Source organism: Cyprinodon variegatus, unplaced genomic scaffold (genome assembly GCF_000732505.1).
Source record: "Cyprinodon variegatus isolate N-32 unplaced genomic scaffold, C_variegatus-1.0 Scaffold33, whole genome shotgun sequence".
Lineage (NCBI taxonomy): Eukaryota > Metazoa > Chordata > Actinopteri > Cyprinodontiformes > Cyprinodontidae > Cyprinodon > Cyprinodon variegatus.
In genome coordinates, this window is record NW_015150486.1 from 2,039,625 (window position 1) to 2,045,824 (window position 6,200).

Consider the following 6,200-nt stretch of genomic DNA (forward strand, 5'->3'; position numbering starts at 1 on the left):
CATCTTTTTAAGTGGGAGAACTTGCACTATTGGTGGCTGACTAAATACTTTTTTGCCCCACTGTATATAAAGTTTTTTAAACTTTCTCTTTTAAGATTGACTTTTACAAATTGTATTCTTTTTAAAAATGCATTTGACGCATCACTTCCTCTTCCTCAAGCTCAATGCAAACACTCCTCTTTGATGCACACATAAAACCAATAAAATATTGTTACTATGTCGTTGAAGACCAATAGGAATGTTTTTGCTTCTCACTTTAAAAGAAATCCTGCACCTAGAAATTCTCTAAAACACAATTTGAAATGAATGCAATTCCTTAAACACAATCATAAAATTATACATATGTGATTAGAAAAGATGAAATATTAAGAAAATTATTTGATAATATTAAATTTGAAGAAGAAAAAAAAAACTTGAGAATAGCAAAACAATAGCAAAGTTGCTCAAAAAAACTTACTTTAATTAGGAAGTTTTTAAGTTTAATTTTTGGGCTTTTTTATTTTTAAATGTCATCTACAAAATGTGTTCTGATCTGTTAACAATAATGGAACAATGTCATTCTCAATGTATTCAACTGCTAGCGGAAGCGTCAACCAACCCTGTGATGTCACAGCTTTCAGTACCGCAACAAATCTACTTTTTTTCTTTTACATTTATATTTTTCACATCTCTAATATAATTATTACAGTAGCTGCCTTTCAAAATGGCCTTTCCCAGTCAAATGCCAGCCTTCTCCTGGGCGTGCAGATTTTTTTTACTCTAACTTCACCCTTTCATTGAATTACAGGGAGATCTCTTTAGTTCTTAATGTCCACAAATCATGACAGAAAGAATATTTTAGTAGATATATTGATGTTTAAAAAGAAATTGTAGGGGAGCTGCCAAGGACCCATCAAGGCAAGTGGGGAAATTTTGAATGGCAACTACTGTAATAATATTAAGACACAATCTAGTGAAATAGGTTAGTTAACAGTTTCATTTCCACTTCAATGTCATTTAAATTAAGCTAACACTTGGGTCATTTATTCTAGTAAATTTCTTCCTGTCCACATACAGATGTATGGAAGGTTATTAAGATAGTTATACCATCCAGACCTTCCCATTATCCTTTAAGAAAATCTCCTTTTTCTGTTTTTCTCCTACTGTAGCCCTGAGCTGCCCTGAGGCGTCGCTCAGCAGGACTTGGGCCAATCAGACTAAAAGTAAACTCAAAAGAACTAAGCCCATATGTTGACCATCTCCTTCCCACAGCAATGTTTGTAACCCAGTGACATCTTTTACAGGGTATTTCTTTTTAAATACTATAAGTTATAATAGATTGTCTATTTTATACCTTCTTTATAGTGACATCTGTAATTAATTTTGATTTATTTTTGTCATACTTCTTCTGAAAGAGGTGCAAATATGTGAAATTAAGGAGAGGGAGGGAGAAAGGATACAAGGATGCTGCTGTTTCCAGAGAGGACTAATTGCTAAGCTGACCTGAGGCAACAAGCGAGGCAGTGAAAAAGAGACCATGAGCTCTGTTAAAAAAAGAAAAACAGCGCTTCCTCATCTTTTTGGAATCCAAGTGTCAAAGCTGCTGTTAAGTAATGCATGATATACCCACAGATGTCAGAGAGGTGGATGTGAGCTCACTCGCACTCAGGCTAAGGTGGGGCCCTGATGAGATGGAGAACTACTGCAAAGTCTGCCTCTCCTACACACACACACACACACACACATTCACCAAAATCCCTGCCTTGCAACTCATTTGCATCCTTTTTTTTATTTTATTCATGTGGCCTTTTTTCTTCATAGGCTTCACTTTAATTTCAGTTTCAAACAGAAGCCTCTGATGCTGAGATGGAAAGTGATGAGCTTCTGGCAAAAGCTTAAGTGGTAGACCAGGACACCCCCCCCCTGTTTGCACACACCCAAAATATGAGCAGATACATGGGTGAGAAGATTGATTAGGATGCAAAGATAAGGTATAGAGAAATTGCAGTCTTTAATACATGTGTAGACGTGATTTGAATTTAACATTTCATCATCGTAAGCTTTTTTAATATATTATTTTTCTAAGACCTTGAGTGTTCATCCATTAACTACAATTCTGAGCCACCTTGAGCAATGTAAATTTCTCTGCAATCTAGGTCTGTTCCCTGCTTTAGGCTTAGATTTTTGGACCCAAACTATTTTTTTTGCCCCCGTTAAGTAGCCTCCAATTTCTAAATACATTTTCTAAATAATAAAAAAAGACTCCAGATAATGAAATGAACCACCCTCACATTTAACCTGACTCCGCCAGATGGATTTGCTCCGCATATCAATCTGGAAACCTTCGGTTGAAGTAATTTTGGGAAGGGGCGAAAATATTAGCTGATTGGCCTATGTTGGTGATAGACGGGCCAAATAAACCAATCAGATCAACGAAGCATATGACGTACTAACAGAGCAACGACGAAGAGGAGCCAATTGATAGATCAAACTCCGATAAAACTTGCGCGGTACACGCTAACGCTAGTTTCATCGGCTGAAGCCGCCATGTTCTTTAGACTGAACTGTCGCGCTTCTCGTTGCGTCACACCTCAACCCGCCTCAAAGCCAACGCTGATTGGACGTTCGTTTGGTGAACGGCTCCAAATTTTCTTTAACTGATCTGCGAATGAAACCTTGAAAGCTCGCGAGATCAGGATGGTCTCACGAGGCTACCTCACATTTACATATGGTTTAAATGAGCTTCGACACCGATGTCATAATTCAAAGCTTTGCGTCCGTTTCTCCTGTGAAAAAACCAAGGGGTTGTTGGGGAGTCGTGTTCTTGTGGAAGCAGACCTCGCCCTGCTGCCCCCAGCCTGTGAGGTACCAGGATGACCCAACAAGAAAGAACACACTGTAGTGAAACTCAGGTGATTTAATTGTGAACCCAGCTGCTCAATGGCATCTCATCAACACTCCTGTCTAAGCATTGCAGTGGCAAAAATGTTCACAGACCAACTCTAATTGATGGGTCTTACCGTTTAATTATTATTTTCCTTTTTTAATTACTCTGGCAGACAAACTGAATACTGGTTTACTACATAGTCAGTTGTTTCTTATGTTGTGTTCTGCTCTCAAGTTATTGTTCTTTTTTTAGTACCACAAAATCATTCCGAGAGGAAAACCCACAAAACATTTTTGCGGCTCTTTGCAGATCTGAGCGCTCTACCAATGGATACACTGAAAAAAATAATGCAACAGTTTTTGGCATTTACTTAATCATATTTAGTTACTTTAATGCAATTGTCTCATGTTAGCAGGGTAGGAATTAAAACAATTGTGTTAAAGTAACTAAACACTTTTGGGGTGGGGGGGGGGTTGCTTAGTTGGTTTTTCACAATTACAGTTTCTAACTTAAGGAAACAATAGATAGTGTACCTCTAGTGTAAGGTTGAAAGAAAAAACTCGACTAAGATGTTATCTAGGAGATGCATCCCTAGGGCTTATTTCTTACTTATTGTTCCTTTAATAGTACTGTACAATATGTAAAGCAAAACTATTTTATACGTTTAGCCTATCTAATTATTATTTGGCTATTTTTTATTACTCTGAAAGACTAAAACCCAATACTGGTTTACTATATTTATGTGTTTCTCCTCTCTAACTTTCCCACACCTCTAAACAGGAATGGAAAAGGAAGATTTTCTATATCTATGCTGCTATACATTTTGGCAGGTGGAGGACATGGGGATGACTTTTCATTATTCAGCTTCATTCCATCTCTATACTCTCATTTTGAAGTATTTGTTTATTACCATTCATAACTTTGTTCGCTCTGCTTTTTCTCATAGTAGCTTCATATGCTCTGTTCCTGTTTGGCTGTGAGCTTTGCTTTTGACATCAACACCTTTGTTTACAGAAGTTGGATTTTGGCATATGCCTGGCTGTGTGTTTCCTGGACGGGGCTGCCTGTTGTGCTGGTTGAAAGCTCCCTTTTGTTTCTCTGCTTCTTTCTGTATGTTTGCTTCTCAGCAGATGGTCTCTCACACTGAGCCTGATTCTGCTGGAGGTTTATTCCTGTTCAAAATGAGTTTTTCCTCTCCACTGTCGCTGCTTCTGTATGTAGTGTGAGGGAGAGAATCACAACAAGCTCATCGAGGATTAATGATCAACAATTTTTCCTTGATGGCAACTTTTAACTCAACTGCTTGTATTCTGTAACGTGCCTTGAGATGATTTGTTGTGAATTGGTGCTAAATAAATAAACTGAACTGAAATTATTCTGTATTCTTCATTTTTATGATTGTGCTGAGCAAACAAGAACAGGGTGATACAGAACTTCCTGTTTCTGTGGCACAATGGCCTCTTTCTCCTGCCTGCTCCACAAAATGAGAAAACTGGAGCCTATAGCTGATATGTTTTGATGTGCAAAAGTCATGACATTTGATATTATTAATGGGGGGAAAAAATAAATAAATATTTGAATTTTGACTGTAACTCTCTCTCTGAAGATCAAATGTTTATTTATTTTGTTTCTTATTCTGTTTTTTTGCACATAACTGTTTCCAGGATAGGATTAAATCGTTGTTGCCCATAAAGTTGGAATTAAATACATTTCTATATCCTCTTATGAAGCGATTGTGACCTTCGGATTTGCTCTTTACTAATATTGTTTTCATCTTAGAATTATACTGACAAATACCTTCCATGAGCACTGAAAGTGGAACTAAACAAAATCAGTCCAATATTTTAGACCCAATGTTTCCTCCGTACTTTTTTCACTATTATAAACTGGTTTGATAGTTTTTGACTATAACACTCGTATGGCATACAGTATTCTACGCTGACATTTCAAGCAAATCTTGTATTAATTCAGAAAGAAACTGTTTAGATTTCATGTAAATAACATATCATTAGTTAAAAGGATTGAAAACTTTCCTTTTTAGAAATGCTTACAATTGCTGATTTTTAGATTTTTTTATAGGCTACATATGCCTTCGAATGTATTGATTTTAATAATTGTCTTTTATTCTGTTTTTAATGTTATGGTCTTTTAACTTTTGTTTTAATTTTCCCTTTTTGAACTGTAGCACTTTGAGATTTGAATTCACATGTAAAGTGCGTTACAAATAAAATTCATTATTATTATAGTTCTTTGCTAGATAAAAAGTCAGGTGTTTTAACTGTTCTTCTTTCAAGTTAATATTATTTTATTTTTCAAGCAGCTGAGAATCCTTCTATACTAAAATACCATTGACCTTTCCAGGTTTTATTCATTTCATAAAATTTGCACTTGCCTTCTCCAGGTATGACTGATAGATGCTGTTTCTGTCTCTAAAGTAAATAAACTAAACCTTTAGGACAGGCTTGTTTGTAGCCACCATCCAATGGGACCCCGGTACAAAAGGTCTTCATTAATATTTTACAAAGAAGCAAATGCTATTTCTCTCCAATTTGTATGATAAAATAGTATCTGCAAAGGCTCCAGCTGTTTCTTGCTCATTCTACAGTATTTTCCCACTAGATTAAATGTTTTAATTCATAATTCTATTAGCATCCAAACTGCAAACAGTAGTAATATCAAACCTTTTCCTTTCAATCACTTGTTATAGTTTTCTGCTATCTTTTCTGCCCTATTAAAAGAGCCTCTAAAACCTCTTCTTATTCCTCATCCTCATCCCTTGCCCCACCCATTGCAGATTATTTATTAGCCACAAATGCCAGCCCCAGTGCGAGGCTCAGTGACTAGCCTACATAGCCTAATACTCGTCTCTAAACTGTCCAGTGTCCCAATACTGAAGCTTATTTTCCAGCCTAATGCACTGTTATTATAAACTCAAAACATCAGCTTAAGGACGTAACATTAGTCACCATTTTTTATTCTAAACATATTTCATAGTTGTGAGTAAAGACTTTGCTATATCTCTGCAGGGATAAATGTCAGACTTATAAAACACTGGTTTGTAAAAATCTAAACATAATACAACACCAGCATGGAATTTAAACAGCTATGCATCCGTGTTCATACATAAAAAATCCCAAAGCAATAAGGAGAACATCGTTTTGTGAGCAACAACACCAAGACCAACTGTTTAGTAATTTAGCTCATATTCATATTGGGACCTGATGGAAAAAATGATCAAACTGAACTAGTGTGCTCAGATGGGTACACTGAGCGAGCAGAAGGTTAAAGTAGGCCACTGCCCTCGTGCAAAGTTAAGCCTGAGCAGTGGAAGTCT